Source organism: Petaurus breviceps, unplaced genomic scaffold (assembly GCF_028583685.1).
Source record: "Petaurus breviceps papuanus isolate PSGF00001 unplaced genomic scaffold, PetGlider_PUasm1.0 90734, whole genome shotgun sequence".
In the NCBI taxonomy this organism is placed as follows: Eukaryota; Metazoa; Chordata; class Mammalia; order Diprotodontia; family Petauridae; genus Petaurus; species Petaurus breviceps.
The window spans coordinates 13,667,991-13,685,862 of record NW_027187327.1 but is presented as its reverse complement, the minus strand read 5'-3'; the positions used below and the strand labels follow the sequence as shown (position 1 = coordinate 13,685,862).

Genomic DNA, 17,872 nt, shown 5'->3' with positions numbered 1-17,872 from the left:
AGAGAGAGAGAGAGAGAGGGAGGGAGGGAGGGAGAGAGAGAGAGGACACAGGCAAGCAGACAGCTAGGATTGTGAGTGTTTGTTTGTGGGAAGGCTTTGAGATGGTGTTGCTCCCTGAAGGGGTAATGTGTATTAACTTCCTTGTTGCTATGATGGATTCAGTTTTCTGGTGTTGGGACCTGGCTTTCTGGTGTCTGAATAAATGTTTGCTTCTGTCTTCTATATAAAGAATTTGCTATAATTCAGAACTATGCCAGCATATTCATAGTCACCATTGGTGCTATGAAAATTGCCTTGGTGATACAATTATGTAAGCTCTCAACCCTCTACTGAGCTCTATATCGTCCTCTGAGGATACTTGTAACTTAACACCTGGGCACCCACAGCAACAGTTCTATAGGTATCATTGGGAAAATTCTACTCCTTTCTCCTTTTCCAAGGCATTGGTCTTCCAGTTACCCAGATTCACAAGCCCAGTGTTACCATTAATTCTTTACTTTCCTTTGCTTTACATATTGTGTGGATTCTCCTCCAGAGCATACTTTTTGTTTTGTCCTCTTCTCTCAGTTCACATAGCTACCACCTTTTTCAGGATCTTCACACTTCTTACTAGATTATTTCAATCATCTGCTAATTGATCCCCCAAATTCATGAATCCTACTCTCCAATTCATCTTCCACAAAGCTGCCAAAGTACTTCCTAAGATACTTCTCTACTCCCCTACCTAATAAATTCCAGTGGCTTCCTATTGACTCTGGTATTGAATATTATTCCTTTTTTTCTAATCACTTTTTAATTTCTATTTTTGTAAGTTTTATTTCATACATAATCATTAGTATGGAAGCACATGTAGAATGGGATAGAGATTGGACCTGTGTTTGAATTATGACTCTGCCATTTATTAGCTCTGGAAATTAAAATGAAGGAATGGGCTAAATTACTTCTACGGTCCCTTCTAGCTATAGATCTATAACCCTATGATTCAAATTGAACTTGTGGCCTAATGTAAATTCCAATCTATTTTCTCAGGGAATGTTTTCTAGCAATATACCACCATTCATTATGTTTGGACAACTGACTCTTTGAAACTAAGTGTAATATATTAATGTAACCCATTGTTCAGGTCTCCACAGGGACTCTCTAGAGTCTAGGTAGAGTTTGATGCTAGGTACTGACCCCTAAAGGGTCAGTTAATCATGTTTGCCTGTGCCCCCACTCCAGAGTTTTTGCACTCTAGGAGGTCACCACAATGCAGCTTAATTATAACTTCTGTTCAGGTTTCCTTAAATGTGGATAACAGGGTCCCTAACTCCCCCAAAATATATTTATTGGTTATAAGGCAGCATTTTTATTCACCCACCACAGAAAATGCACAAGGTACAAAGAACTCCCAGGAATCCATAATCAAATATAAAAACACAAAGTACTCAGCCCAGCAGATTCTCCCCTTTTTCTACCTCCCCCCAAAAAAATACATTTAGAGGAATGCTGAACAAACACTTCTCATCATCTGAATAATTCATGGCAGTAACAAAGTTGGCCCAGTGGTGAACTCTGTAAATTTTGTTTTTCAGTCATGTCTGACTCTTGGTGACACCTATGAATCATAGCACCCCAGGCCCTTCTGTACTCCATTATCTACAAAAGTTTGTCCAAGCTGATATTTGTTGCTTCCAAAACACTAGCTATGCATCTCATTCTTTGCCATCCCCTTCTTTTGCTTTCAAATTTTTCCAACATCAGGGTCTTTTCCAATGAATTACACCTTCTTTTTTATTATATGGTCAAAGTCTTTAAGATTCAGCTTCAGTATTTGACTTTCCACTGAGTAGGCTGAGTTAATTTCTTTAAGTATTGACTGACTTGACCTCCTTGTTATCCAAGAGAGGTTCAAAAGTCTCCTCCAGCATCACAAATTCCAAAGGGTCAGTTCTGTGGGGTTCAACTTTCCTTAGAGTCTAACTCTCGAAGCCATACATTGCTACTGGAAAAACTATAGCTTTGGCTATATGGACCTTTGTTGGCCAGGTGATTTCTCTGCTTTTTAGTGTGCTGTCCAGATTTACCATAAGTTTCTTCCAAGAAGCAAGAGTCTTTTAATTTCATGGCTGCAGTCACCAACTACAATGATCTTTGAGCCCAAAAATGCAAAATCTGACACATTCTATTTCTTCTCTCTCTATTTCCCAGGAAGTAATGGTACCAATTACCACAATCTTTTTATGTTAAGTTTCAAGCAAGCTTTTATACTCCCCTCTTTCACAGTCATCAAGAGGCTTCTTTATTCTTCATTTTCCGCCATCATCGTGGTATTGTCTGCATATCTGAGATTGTTGATATTTCTCCCAGAAATCTTATTTCTGGCCTTTAATTCATCCAGCCTGGCATTTTGCATGATGTACTCTGCATGTAAGTTAAATATATAAGGTAACAATATATGACCTTGCCATACTCCTGTTCCAATCTTAAAACAATCAGTTATTCCACATGTGATTTTAACTGTTGCTTCTTGACCCACATATGGATTCATCAGGAGAAAAGTTGATCTGTTACTTCCATTTCTTTGAGAAGTTATCACATTTTGTCATGATCCATACAAAGGCTTTAGTGAAGCCTATGAAGCAAAAGTAGATTATTTTTTAAGAAGTCCCTTGCTCTCTCTATAACATAGCAAATGTTGATAATTTGGTCTCTAGTTCCTCTTCCTCTTTAAAAACCAACCTGCACTTCTGATAATTCTCAGGTCTTCTGAAGTCTCGTATGCAAAATCTTAAGCATAACCTTGCTAGCATCTGAAATGAGCATGGTTGTTTAGTAATTTGAACGTTCTTTGGCATTGTCTTTCTTTAGGATTGGGGTGTAAACTGATCTTTTCCAACCCAATGGACCCTGTTGAATTTTTCAAATTTGCTGGCATATTGAGTACAGGAATTTAATAGCATCTTTTAGCGTTTTAAATAGCTCAGCTGGACTTCTATCACCGCCATTATCTTTATTGTTAACCATATTTTAGCCCACTTAACTTCATTTTCTAGGATGTCTGGGTCTAGATCAGAAACCACACCATTGTGGTGATTGATGATGTTAAGATCCTTCTTGTATAATTCTTTTGTGTTTTTCCATTTCTTCTTAATCTCTTCTACTTTTGTTAAGTTTCTACCATTTTTGCCTTTCATCATTCCCATTTTTGCATGAAACATTCCCTTGGTATCTCTAATTTTCTTGAAAAGATCTCATCTTTCCCATTCTATTGTTTTATTTCTTTACATTACTCATTGAAGAAAACCTTGTCTCTCCTTGCTATTCTCTGAAATTCTTCAGTTAAGTATATATTCCTTTTCCTCTTCCATCTTTCACTTTCCTTCTTTTCCTTAGCTAATTGTAAAGTCTTGTTAAACAGTCATTTTGTTTTCTTGCTCTTCTTTTTCTTTGGAAAGCTTTTTGTTGCTGCCTCCTGCACAATGTTGAAAACCTCTTTCCACAGTTCTTCAAGAACTCTATCTCCTAGATTTAATCCTTTAAATCTATTCATCACTTCTGCTTCATATTCATAAGGATTGTTATTTAGGACATATCTATATAGTCAATGGTTTTCCCTCTTCAATTTAAGTCTACATTTTGCAATAAAGAGTTCATGATTTGAGGCACAGTCAACTCCAGGTATTGTTTTAACTAACTGTATATTTTCCCTACCTTCAGTTGTAAAGTATATAATCAACCTGATTTTGACATTGACCATCTGGTGATGTCCATGTGTAGAATCACCTTTTTAGGTTATTGAAAAAGAGTGTTTGCTATGACCGACAAGTTATTAGACTTTTCATTTTTTATTCCCAGAACAAATGTGCCTGTTATTCCAATTATCTTTTGATTTCCCACTTTAGCATTACAATCTCTTATGATGAATGTGACTTTTTTTCATGTTATTTCTTCATAGAACTGAACAATTTGGTCTCTTCAGCATCAGTGGTTGGAGCATAGACTTGTATTACTATGATATTGAATAGTTTGTCTTGGGTACAAATAGATATCATTATGACATTTTTGAGATTATACTCCAATACTGCTTTTCTCACTCTTTTATTAACTCTGAGGGCTACTCTGTTTCTTTTAAGAGATTACTACCCACAGTAGTATATATAATGATCACTTAAATTAAATTCACCCACTTCCATCCATTTAAGTTCACTGACACCCATAATGTCAATGTTTAATCTTTCCATCTCTCATTTGGCCACATCTAGCTTACCCTGGCTCATAAATATCATGTTCCAGTTTCCTATGCAATACTGATCTTTATAGCATCACATTTTCTTTTTTGTTACCAGACATGTCCATACCTGATCTTCCTTTTGGCTTTGGCCCAGCCACTTCATTCTTTTTGGAGCTATTTGTAGTTGTCCTTGACTTTTCCCCAGTAATCTGTTGGACACCTTCCAACCTGAGGGGTTCATCTTACAGTGTCATATATTGTATTAGCAACCACACTATTACACAGGGTGGGCTGCTAGCACAGGTTCTTTGATTTGCTTTTCTAAAGGAAAGACATCTTCAAAGAGGTCTACAATCTTACTTTAATTAAAGTAATTCAGAGAGATAAGTAGAAAAAATTTATTATCCAAGAAAGAATACAATAGACAGGGTCAATTGTCTAAACATAGTAATAAATACCCAATCACCAGACCAGGGAGCACTAACATCTGGGTTCACAAAGCCAGGAGGCCCCTTAACAACAGCTATCCAGAGTCTGATCTGGTCAAATCACAAAGAAACATTCTTCCCACGAGTGGGTCCCAAAGTAAAATACCAACCTTCCAGTATATATAATTTTCAGTTATTAGGTTCTGAGCCAGAAGGCATCACAACCCACATGACTCAGTGCCTAATGGGCTCAGTACCAAAAGGTATGAAAGCCTTCCTGCGAGCAAGCCTCCCTATAAGCAAGCTTCCCCTTACATAAGCTCCTCCCCCAAGGCAATATAAATCTCCATGAATATGGGTTCTATGTGATTCAGGATGTGTCACAGCTGTGAACTGGGCTGGAGATCAAAGCAGCAAGACATCCATGATTAAAATACCTGTGTACCTTTAGACTTGGGAATACAGGCCCTGTTCCATGTGGGGGGCAGGGGAGGGAAGAGGAACATGTGATCACATAGGCCTTTTAATGAACAGGGAAGATGTTGTATTCCATTAACCTTACATATATTTTATCATTTTAATACTCTTTTGGATTTGCTTGGCAAAGATATTGAAGTTATTTGCCCTTTCTTTCTCCAGTTTGTCATCATTTGTCAGAACTCTCCACTATGACCTGTCCATCTTAGGTAACCCTGAATGACATAGCTCATAGCTTCAGCTTGTAATATTTTCTTCTTGACATGAAAACTCTGGAATTTGGTTATGATATTCCTAGGAGTTTTCATTTTGGGATCTTTTTCAGGAAAGTGGTGAATTCTTTCAATTTCTATTTTGCCCTCTGGTTTTAGAATATCAGGGCAATTTTCCTTGAGAATTTCTTGAAGGATGATTTCTAGGCTCTTTTTTTGATCATGGCTTTCATGTATCCCAACAAATTTTAAATTATTTCTCCTGGATCTATTTTCCAGGTCAGTGGTTTTTCCAATGAGATATTTCACATTTCCTTCTATTTTTTTTTCATTTGTTTGGATCAGTTTTATGGTATTTTTATTCCTCACAAAGTCATTAGCTTCCATTTGCTCCAGTCTGATTTTGAAGGAATTATTCTCTTCAGTGAGTTTTTGAAATTCCTTTTCCATCTGGCATATTTGACTTTTTAAGGCATTCTTCTCCTCATTGACCTTTAGGGCCTCTTTTGCCATTTGGGTTAGTCTATTTTCAAAGTTGTTATTCACTTCAGTATTTTTGGGGATCTCCTTTAGCAGGCTGTTGGTTCACTTTTCGTGATGTTCTTGCATCATTCTCATTTCTCTTCCCAATTTTTCCTCCACTTCTTTTTCTTGATTTTCAAAATTCTTCTTGAGCTCCTCCATGGCCTGTAACTAATTCATATTTTTCTTGGAAGCTTTTGATGCAGGAGTTTTTATTTCATTGTCTTCTTCTGGTTCCATGTTTTGATCCTCTTTGTTCCCAAAAAGGATTCTGTGGTCTGATTTTGCTTCCTCTGCTTGCTCATCATGCCCTCCAATTATTTGACTTTTGAGCTCTTTGCCACAGTAGAACTCTGCTCCCAGAGTGGAGAGAGCTGTGTCCTAAATTGCTGTGGTTTTCACAAATGTTGTCAGAGGGCACCTTCTCTACAACCACAACAAGCTCTGAAACAATGGAATTTCTTGCCCCAGGACTACCACCCAAGACTGTGATCCAGGTACAAGCAGGTTAAAGCAAGAGCAATTACCCTCTAAATGGTTGCTTGGCCCCCCTATGATCTGCAGGCCAGGAGCTCTAGAGGCGCCCAAATGGCAGCAGCTGCAGCCGCTGTGCCTCCACCACCTCTCACCCCAGGGGCAGGGGCTGGATCGTGTTCTTCTGTCCCCCAGTTCCAAAAGAGTTCCCCACTGACCTTTTACTTTCTCTTTGGTGTTTATGTGTTAAGAAGTCTGGAAACCACCATAGCTGCTGCTGATACACTCTCCTGAAGTCTACTCTGGCCAGTCTGTGCCTCTGGTTGGAGCCACCCCGAGGCTGGGCCAGTGTGGCTCATGTGAGACTGTGCTCAGCTCCCTGCCTGGTGTGATAGACCCTTCCTGTCAGCCTGCCAGACCACCTTCAGCAGGAGATTTGTTTCTCTCTGTCACTCTGTGAGTGCTGTAGCTCTAAAATTTGTTTAGAGTCATATTTTACAGGTATTGGAGGTGATTGGAGCAGGAGCTCAGAAAAGTCCTTGCTTTTACTCTGCCATCTTGGCTCTGCCCCCACCCCCACCCTCCCAGCTCATAGTTTCATTGAGCTACACAAGTCCCTTCACCACAACAAAGCAGTAACCTAAGAGGGTGCTATTAGTAAATAACCCTTTCCAAAAGCTAATAAAAAGTTTAGCTGACTGGTAAGCAATGGGGAGCATACCAGATGGGGTCTTTTGAATGGAAGTAAAAAATTTAGTTTGACCTAAAATCTTAGAGGGAGACATAATTAGTCAGCCTCTGACAGAAGGAGTTGGAGTAAAGGTATATCTACTAAAGGGTGGAGCTGTGTTGTCTATGATGAGGTGATTCTAAAAAAATAAAATTGGGTAGGAAAAGGTTAAAAGGAGAAATTACCTCATAAAAATGGGGCATGAAAGGAAGAATTAATACACAGGAAGCAGGTAAGGGTGGAGGGCTTGTAATATTGGAACCTTACTCTCATCTGTGTTGAAGAGGAAAGAATGTACATATCTGAAGTGGTTTAAAATTCTTCTGAACTTCTATAGAGGTGAGAAAACTGAAAGATAGGATGAGAGAGAGAGCCTTTTCAAAGGGTGTATTGATGAAGATTAAGATGATGTGATAAATAAGGGAGGAATTTTTAGAGAGGAGGGTATAAAATAAGAAATAAGTGGATGAGGGGAGAAGAAAAGGTAACAGAGAAAGGGTGAAAAGGGAGACAGAGAAGGAAAACAATGACTAAAAATAAGACAGATGAAAATTCACAAATAGCGATTTTAACTTTTAATGTGAATAGTATGAACTCACCCAGAAAACAGAAATGGATAGCAGAATGGATTAAAAATCATAATCCAACAATATGTTGTTTACAAGAAACACACTTCAAAATGAGAGAAAAATGCAGGGTTAAAATGGAGGATTAGGGTAAAATTTATTATGTTTCAGGTGATGCAATAAAAGTTAGGGGTAGCAATTATGTTCTCAGACAAAGTTATGCCTAAAATAGATATAATTAAAAGAGGTAAGCAGGGTAACTATATTTTGGTAAAAGGTATCATAGACAATGAAGCATATATAAATATACATAAATATATTGTATTCAAATATATAAGAATATGAATCGTTCTCCAGTTGATAAATGGTCAAAGGATATGAACGGTTTTCCAATGAAGAAATAAAAACAATTTGTAGTCATATAAAATGTTTTAAATCATTATTCATTTGAGAAATACAGAATGAAATAACCTTGAGATATCATTTTATACCTATCAGATTGACTAAAATAATGAAAAGAAAAAGTGACAAGTGTTGGAGAGGATGCAGAAAAATTGGGACACTAATTCATGATTGGTAGAACTGTGAAATGATCCAACCATTTTGAAGAGCAATCTGCAATTATGCCCAAAGAGTTTTTAAACAACCTATATGCTTTGAGCCAGCAATACCACTACTTGGTCTATTTCCAAAGATGATTAAGGAAAAAAAGGAAAAGAACCTTTATGTTCTACAATATAGCAGTTCTTTTTGTGGTGGCAAATAACTGGAAATTTCAGGGATGCCCATCAGTTGGAGAATGATTGAACAAGTTGTGGTAAAGAATTGTGATGGAATACTGCTGTGCTATAATAAATTATGAGTTCAATAATTTTATAAAACCATCGTATGACTTGCACACAAAAATGAAGAGCAAAATGAGCAGAACCAAGAGAACATTGTATACAATAACAACAATATTGTTTTTAATAGTATTTATTTATTTCTCCAATTATGTCATGAAAATTTTTAGCATTCATTGTTACAAGATTTTGAGTTCCAAATTTTTCTTCCTACCCTCCCCTCTTCTGAAAATGGTTGGCAGCTTAATATGGTTTGTACATGCACTATCATGTAAAACATAATTCCATATTAGTCACAGTTGGGAAAGAAGAAACAGATCAAAAGGGGGAAAATGCAAGAAAGAATATGGTAAGTGGAAAAAAAATGCTTTGATCCACATTCAGAGTCCATCAGTCCTTTATCTGCATATAAAAAGCATTTTCCATCATGAGCCTTTTGGAGTTGTCTTAGAACCTTGCATTGCTGAGAAGAACTAAGTCTATCAAAGTTAGTCATTGCACAATGTGCTGTTATTATGGACAGGGTTCTCCTGGTTCTACTCACCTCACTCAGTTTCAGTTCATATAAATCTTTCCAGGTTTTTCCGAAGTCTGCCTGCTCATTATTTCTAATAGCACAATAGTATTCCATTACATTCATATAACACAGTTTGTTCAGTCATTCCCCAATTGATTGGCATCCCCTCAGTTTCCAATATTTTGCCACCACTAAAAGGTCTGCTATAAATATTTTTGTATATGTGGGTCCCTTTCCCTTTTTTATGATCTCTTTGAGATACAAACCTAGTACTGGTATTGTTGGATCAAAGGGCATGCATAGTTTTATATCTCTTTGGGTATAGTTCCTAATTTCTCTCCAGAATTATTGGATTAGTTCACAACTCTACCAACAGAGCATTAGTGTCCTAATTTTCCCAAATCCTCTACAACATTTGTCATTTTCCCTTTTTGTCATATTTGCTAATCTGATAGGTGTGAGGTGGTATCTCAGAGTTGTTTTAATCTGCATTTCTCTAATCAAAAGTGATTTAGAGCACTTCTTAATATGCTTATTGACAGCTTTGATTTCTTCATCTGCAAACTGCTTGTTCATATCCTTTGACCATTTATTGAAGGAGGAATGATGTGTATTCTTATAAATTTGACTCAGTTCTCTATATATTTGGGAAATGAGACCTTTATAAGAGACATTTGCTGTAAAGATTATTTTCTAGATTTCTGCTTTGCTTTTAATATTGGTTGCACTGGTTTTGTTTATACAAAAGCTTTTTAATTAAAATAATCAAAAACATCTATTTTATACTTCATAATACTCTCTATCTCTTGTATGAATTCTTCCCCTCCCCATAAATCTGACAGGCAGACTATTCCTTGGTCTTCTAGTTTGCTTATGGTATATATATATATATATATATATATATATATATATATATATATATATTCCTTTTTGTTCCCAATCAGTTCTTCTCCAGAGATCTGTAATATTTAACTTTTCTAATATTCTATTTAAATCGTTAATTTGTTTCTTGTTTATTTTTTGGTTGCATGTATCAAGTTCTGAAAGGGGACAGTTGAGGTCCCCCACCAATATATTTTGCTATTTCTTCCTGTAACTCGCTTAACTTCTTTACAAATTTGGATGCTATACAATTTGGTGCATACATTTTTAGCAATGATATTGATTCATTGTCTATGCTACCTTTTAGCAAGATGTAGTTTCCTTCCTTATCTCTTTTAATTGGGTCTATTTTTGCTTTTACTTTGTTTGAGATCAGGATTGCTACCCCTGATTTTTTTTTTACTTTAGCTGATGTTTAATATATTCTGCTCCAGTCCCTTACCTTTACTCTATGTATGTATCTCTCTGCTTTAAGTGTGGTTCTTGTAAAAAAAAAAAAAACATATTGTAGGATTCAGGTATTTAATCCACTCTGCTATTTGTTTCCATTTTATGGGAGAGTTCATCCCATTCACATTCACAGTTATGATTACTACCTATATATTTTCCTTCCATCCTAATTTTCCTCCTGGTTGTCATCTCTTTCCTTCCATTTTTCCCTCCTCACCAAGTATTTTGCTTCTATCTACCACCTTCTCTGATCTGCCCTAAATTCAGTCAGTTCCCATACCCACCCTCTTTACTTAATCTCTTCCCCTCCTACTTTCCTGTCAGGTAAGATATATTTCTATATTCAACTGATTATATATATATTATTCTCTCTTTGAGCCAATACTGAGGAGAGTTCAAGTAATGTTTGTCATCCACCCTCCCATGTTCCCCTCCACTGTAATAAATCTTTCACACCTCTTCGTGTGAAACAATCTACCCCATTTACCTCTCCATTCCTTCTGCACCTACTGTACTCCTCTTTTTCATCCCTTAATTTTTTTTATGTCATTCCCTTATATTTGCTTTATACCCATGTAAAGCCAAGAATGAGCAGCTTTCCAGAGGACTGCTGCTGTGAACAGCTTTCAAGGTTCTGATTACATAGTATAGTGAACACTCCATTTATTCAATAACAAATCAGAACAAAACATTCATAGAAAATCAAGGTACAGCATTCACAATATTACAACTTATCACAGAAAATCAAAATAAAACATTCACAACTTATCCCTAAAATAGCCACATAATTTTCACCAAAGTGGTCGTATAGTTTTCAACAAAGTACATTCATTTAGTCAATCACAAAATCTTTAATTCAATCACAAAATACAAAAGTTAATGTTTTCCACCCTTAGGTCACAGTAAATCATAATCTTCTCAGTCAGTACACACTATCCAAGTAAAGTCTTTCTTCAGCTTGACATGAGGCTGATTCTTATCTTCCATGGTTCCTCTTCCATGGTCCCAGCTCCAACTGTCACCTGGGTTCAAAGGCAGGCAGCTCCCAGTTCCTTGTCCAGCTCTTCGTCCAGTTCCCATTCCATATTGAAGTCCACAGTGTCCAGTCCACCTCAAATCCTTCACAGTTCCTGTTTCTGGGAAGACAAAGCTTGACAGAGCCACAATAATATTCATGCACATTGCCAGAATCATCATCAATTCACTATCTGCCTGTGGAATCAATTCAGACACACCAACAAGGTCTGAGAACTCAATTCAAATCATCAACATAGAAATCAACACAGACCCCCAAACAAGGTCCAAGAGGTCAGCACAAATCATCAGTAAAGTCCCAGGACCTCCAAAACCCTCTTCCAGGACTTCTGCTAACATACAACCAGAAAATCCTCTTTCAGGGCTTCCAGTAAGGTCCCAGGGCTTCTGTACAAAGTATCACAAACAAACATCAACACAGACAGAACAGACAAACAGAGTGCCTGGATACAACAAGTTTTCTCCTTCTTGACTCTGCTACCACAAGAGTCCTCTTTTCAGTTCTGTTCTGCCTCAAGCCCTGGGGCCCTCTTTATATATGGTCATTAGCTTGTCCCCAGGAGTTCACAAGTTCTAGGGTTCACAAGTTGTGGAGTTCACACATTCTGTTTCTTAACAGACTTGATACAAGGCTCAAAAGCAACTTGAACTGATACAAGCTGTTAATTCAATAGCTGAAACAAGGTGTTAACTACTTCTGTGCTTGCCATTACAACCCTTATCCTCTTTCTATGTATATTCCTTCTAGCTGTATTATCAGTGATGTAATTTTTAAGAATTGCAGTATTATCTTCCCATGTAGGGATGTAAACAGTTTCACTCTATCGAATCCTTTATGTTTTCTTTTACCTTTTTACCTGTTTATGCTTCTCTTGGTTCTTGACATTGGGGGTAATTTTTTGGTTTAGTTCTGTTCTTCTCCTTATGAAAGTTTGAAATCCTTCTATTTCATTGAATGAACATTTTCCCCTTGGTGTATTATGCTTAATTTTGCCAGGTAAGGGATCCTTGGCTGTAGTTTTAGCTCAGCACTTCTTAAAGTGTAGGTCATAACCCCATATGAGGTCACAAAAAATTTGGTAACAGTAAAAGTTTTCTGAATGTGAAATGACCAAAATTAATTGAAAATCAAATATGTATAAATCCAAGGTGTTTTTGGCAGCACTTACCCATGTTGCATGATGCAGCTCCACTGCAACCTTAGTTCTGAACACAAAGTATGCCCACTTTTCACTGTGCATGCCCTCAGGCTACACAACACCAACAAATGCTGCCTAAACATGAAAAGGAGTCACAAGTGGAAAAAATTTAAGAAATCCTAGCTCCTTTGTCTTCCAGAATATCATGTTCCAAGACCTCCAGTTCTTTAATGTTGCAGCTGCCAAGTCCTGTGTAATCGTAATTGTGACTCCCTGATACTTGAATTGTTTCTTTCTGGCCACTGGTAGTATTTTTTCCTTTTCCAAAATTCTGAAATTTTGCTATAATATTCCTTAGATTTTTTATTTTGGTATCTCTTTCCTGAGGTGATTAGTGGGTTAATGTCTTTTTTGCCCTCTGGTTCTAGGACATCTGGGCAGTTTTTCTGGATTATTTCTTGAAAGATAGTGTCCAGGTCCTTCTTTTGATTATGTCTTTTAGGTGGTCCAAAGATTCTGATTTTGTTTCTTCTGGATCTGTTTTCTAGATCAGTTCTTTTTCCAATGAGGCATTTTATGTTTTCTTCAATTTTTTTATTCTTTTGAATTATTTTGATTGATTCTTGATGTCTCGTAGAGTCATTAGCTTTTACTTGGCCAATTCTAACTTTTAAGGTGTTGTTTTCTTCAATTAGCGTTTGTTCTTTCTTTTCCATTTGACCAGCTACACTCTGTAAGGAGTTGTTTTCTTCAGTAGATTTTTGTATCTCCTTTTCCATTTAGCCAATTCTACTTTTTAAGCAGTTTTCTAAGCCATTGACTCTTTTTTCATAATTCTCTTGCATCACTCATTTTTTTTTCAAATTTTTCTTTTACCCTTCTTATATGATGTTTAAGTTTCTTTTTGAGCTCTTCCACGAGTTCTTTCTGGGCTTGAGACCACTTCCCATTTTTCTTTGGGGCTTGCCCATGAGTGTTTGACATTGTTATCCTCTTCTGAGTTTCTGTCTTGGTCTTCCCTGTCACCAAAACAACTTTCTCTATTCAGATTTTAGTTTTTGTTTTCTGTTCATCTTTTTTTTTTGTCTTTTTCCTTTCTTTTAAATTTGAGCTCTGTTCCCAGGATGGAAGGGGTTCTGTCTCAGGTTTCTTATGCCAGTGGCTACAGATCCTGGCTAATTATTTGGTGCTGCTATGATGTTGCCACAAGTCTTATGGGGGTCCCTTATGTCTAGGACTGTACTGAGGGGGTGGTGTGTGTGTGTGGTGGAGTGAGGGGTTACTGGTGCTGCTGGAGGCCATAGGGGTCTGGCAGCTTACCTGGTGCTAAACCAGGGTCTTAGTGGTGTGTTCTGAGGTCAGTGGTGTGTTTCTGTGTTTCCCCTGGGCTAAACTGAAGACATGAAATCCTCTTGGGGATGCCTTTTTTCCCTGGCTACACTGAAGCATGTGGTTGTCTGGCCACTAGAGGATGCCTGTCTTCCCAAGTCTATACTGAAGCGCATGGTACCTCTCAGAGCTAGTCTACCAGTTCCCTGGTTAAACTAAGGCAGATGGGGTGGGGGGGTGGGGGTCCTGGTGTTGATGTTTGCTGCTCCACCACACTGAGACTCAGGATTTCCCACTGGTTTGCTAATGTGAGGTTCCTGGGACACTTCCTATCCTGGACTGTGCTCCCCTTTCACTCAAGTGAGATGGACCTTTCTCACCAATCCTCCAAGCTTCTTGGGCTAAAAGATTGCTTCTCCCTATCTTTTTGCTGGCTCTGCTCTTCCAGAATTTGTTTTGGGGTGCTATTTTACAGTTGTTTGGAGGTAAACATAGTAAAGTTACAGTCTTTAGCTGATTACTCTGCTATCTTAGCTTTCAGAAATAGAATTCCAGCAATATTGTTTCAAGAACAACTTTGAGCAAATAAGATATTTTGTCTATTATGAATACCCAGGTTTAGTGTAAAGGACATATGAAGAAAGATGATATTTGCATTCAGAGAAAGAACTGATAAATAGAAGTATGTATAGAATAATTTTTTCATATATACCTATTTGTGTCTAATGGTGGTCATCTATAGGGCAGGGGGAAAAATAAAGAAATTTAAAATGATAATTTTGTTGTATATTTGAAAGGAATAGCAAGTTGTATATAGTAGATTTGCAGTTTCGTGTACAATCATCTTTTCTATTGAACTAAGTTATGGAAATGCTTAATTTATTCCACAAATTTAAATTAAAATGAATTTTTAAATGATATAACTCTGGAGGGCCCCCAATATATCATTAATGTTATTATTCTATATTTAAAAATTAAATAAATGTTTTAATGAAAACCATTTTGAGACCTGTTCTAGGTTTATGAACTGTAGAAAAAATATGATTATTGATAATTATAAAGTTTATATGATGTTATATACTTTCAGATTTACATCATCTCCTTTGTCATCAAAACAACCCAATAAAGTCTATAAAGCAACAATCAGCACCATTTTGCATAATGGAAAGTGTCAGTCAGGTAAAGTCACTTTTCCAAGATGACATAGTTAGTAAAAAACAAATCTGATTTGAACCCTGGTCTACTGACTCTACTTCACAATGGGGCAAAGCATTACTTAATTATTTTACTGAGATAAAAGGGATCTTGAGAGCTCATCTTGTCTGTTCTCTCTGGCAAAATCAGCTAGGAGCAGATTCTATTCTTAAAAGCTTCAAAGTGTGAGAAATGTCAGTATTAAAAAATATTAATCATCAGAAATTGCTTCCATTGTATCTTGCCTAGATTCTTTTTATTTTATCTTAGATTCATTTCCTCCCAGTTAGCTTCATTCTCTCCTCACATACCCAGAGAGGAAGTATCTTTCAGAATGATTTCCTCAAGGAGGGGGACAGAATTCCTTTCTCTATTCCCTCCAAATGCAGTCATACTTTTCAAGGGCAAAAAATGATGTTTTAGTTGACTTTGAATCTGCAAACATACTTAGCACAGTGCAATGAATTTAAGTACCTTAGGTACAGAAACCAGGTTTGATCATATATTTACAGAAGGTTTCTCCCTGAGATCATCATAATGTTACTCTTTTGGGGGAGAACAGGAGGAGGAAGAGATCTGAACTCAGTTCCCTACAAGGAAACTTGTCTTTCCTTACAGCCAATACAGGGAAACTATGTGATATAAGGCAGAGGTGTCAAACATGAGGGCTGCAACACTCCTGAGTACTGCCTGAACCAAATTAAATTAAGTGTATTGAGAAATATTTAACAAAATAAACATTAATGCAATGAAACATAGCTAATATTCATTTATGGTTTTCTAAGTCAATATGTGACCTACAAGAATCCTTAAGAACAGTTTAGTTTCCACATTTCTATTTGAGTTTGATATCACTGATCTAGGGAATCATGTGCAATGGAAAAGAGGAGATCTGGTATCAACAGAAGAGTCCTTGGACCAGATTGCAGCTGGAGTTAATGTAGTTAGATGACATAGTAGATGGAGCTCTGGGCCAAAAGTCAAAGATCTAAATTGATCTCCAGCTTCAGACACTTGCTAGCTACGTGACTCTGGTAAGTCATTTAACCTGTCTACCTCAGTTTCCTCAACTGTAAAACAGAGACAATAATAGCAACTATCTTACAGGGTAGTTATGAGGATCAAATAAAATTGTACTTCTAAAGCACCTAGTACATATTTGGCACATAATAAATAATATGATAATAAACCCAGAAAGAGGGGTTCATTGGACATGAAAAGAGAATTGTACTATTTGAGATTGGGGTACCTTTTGCATTGTCTTGTTTGTGATAAATAAAGTCTGTCATATGTTCAAAGTCTTAGTGTTAAATTAGCCTTAATATTTGCATGGGAGTTCAGGGCACTTTTCCTTTAATGGTTATTTGGTAGTTAAATTCTGTTGTTTCCAATGGATTCCCTGGGTAAGGGCATAAGCCAAAAGGTATTAATATGGACAGGTCCCTGAGATGGAATTTAGTTTATGTAAATCCATATTTTTAGGTCTGGGCCAAGGGTTACAACATATAGTGACACTTTTAAAGTATTTGTTGAGTTTTTGTTCTTTGCTTATAGTTATGATCGGCCCCAGCTGCACTGACTTTTTCTAAGATGTTCTTACAAGGGCTCAGGTTGATTTTGGATGAGTTCCTTATCTCCCTGACTCATGGCCCTTGATAAAAAAAAATCTAAAAAAAATTGTCCCCCTGCCACAACACAGCCCAATGACTAACTCTCTCTGCAAGTACACACTTCATAGAGTTAAAGAAGGAAAATTCTATTTAAAGATTCAAGAAAATAAAAAATAACCAACATCTTATGAATTAAAAATATCCTCTAATGTGCAACCATCTCTCAAATATCTATACAGAATCTCAGCGAATAACAGTAAGGATGAGGTAAATTCTTTCCCCCCTTCCCCACCATGTTCCCAGTAGATATCATGGGTTCCTGCTGTGCCAAGCATACCTTCCTCAAGAGAATCATCCTATAATTCCACATAACTCCCAGTAGGTGGCATCAGGCATTGCTTGCAGGTATGACCCAACTCTGCCCAAGAAAATGTTTCTCTGCTGTTGGTTATAATAGGAAGATGGAAAGGCTACCAGAGTTTTCCCTGTTGGAGAAGAGAGATAATTCCCTTACATGAACAGACTTGTGTATATCTTTTATTTGTGATTCCCTTTTGCTAAAGCCTGTGGTGATCATTGACTTCACAACAGCTTAACCAGGGCACAGGACAACACCACTCTATTTTCAGGAAAGTCCTAATGACTGATTCCAGTTTTGGATACAGCAGTTATAAATCTTATTATCTTTTTCTCTAATCATCGATAGTGAGGGATATCTCCTATCCTACAAAATGCTCATGACTTTTCCAAGAGAAGAGAGATTTAAATTTCTTCCACTTGCGTCTTAAATTTTTTAAAAACTTAACAAAAAAAAAATCTTTTTAAGATAATTGGGTCTGATTATTCAACCCCTGAGCACTTATTAAATGTTTTCTATGTACTAGGCACTAAGCTAACTGCTAGAGTTACAAAGATAGATAGATAGATAGATAGATAGATAGATAGATAGATAGATAGATAGATAGATAGATAGATAGATAGATAGACAGACACATACATACATAAATCCATACATACATGACACAAACATACATAAATACATACATCATTCATTAATTATTTGTTATATGCCAGGGACTATGCTAAGCTCTAGGAATAGAGATGCAAAAAGAAAACTAAAAGATAGTCCCTATCTTCAAGGAGTTTATATTCTAGTAGCAGAAGACAATACACAAAGGAGTGATGAAAATGGAGGCTGGGAGGAGGTATCATGATCAGTTATGTACAAAAGAAGTGTGGGGAGTAATGGGCT

The 17,872-nt window shown here is 36.9% G+C and overlaps 1 pseudogene; it reads right to left on the bottom strand.

Moving 5' to 3' along the window:
• Positions 1-2,549: 2,549 nt before the first annotated feature.
• LOC138145417 (uncharacterized) overlaps positions 2,550-17,872 on the bottom strand; it is a 125,767-nt pseudogene continuing 110,444 nt past the window's right edge.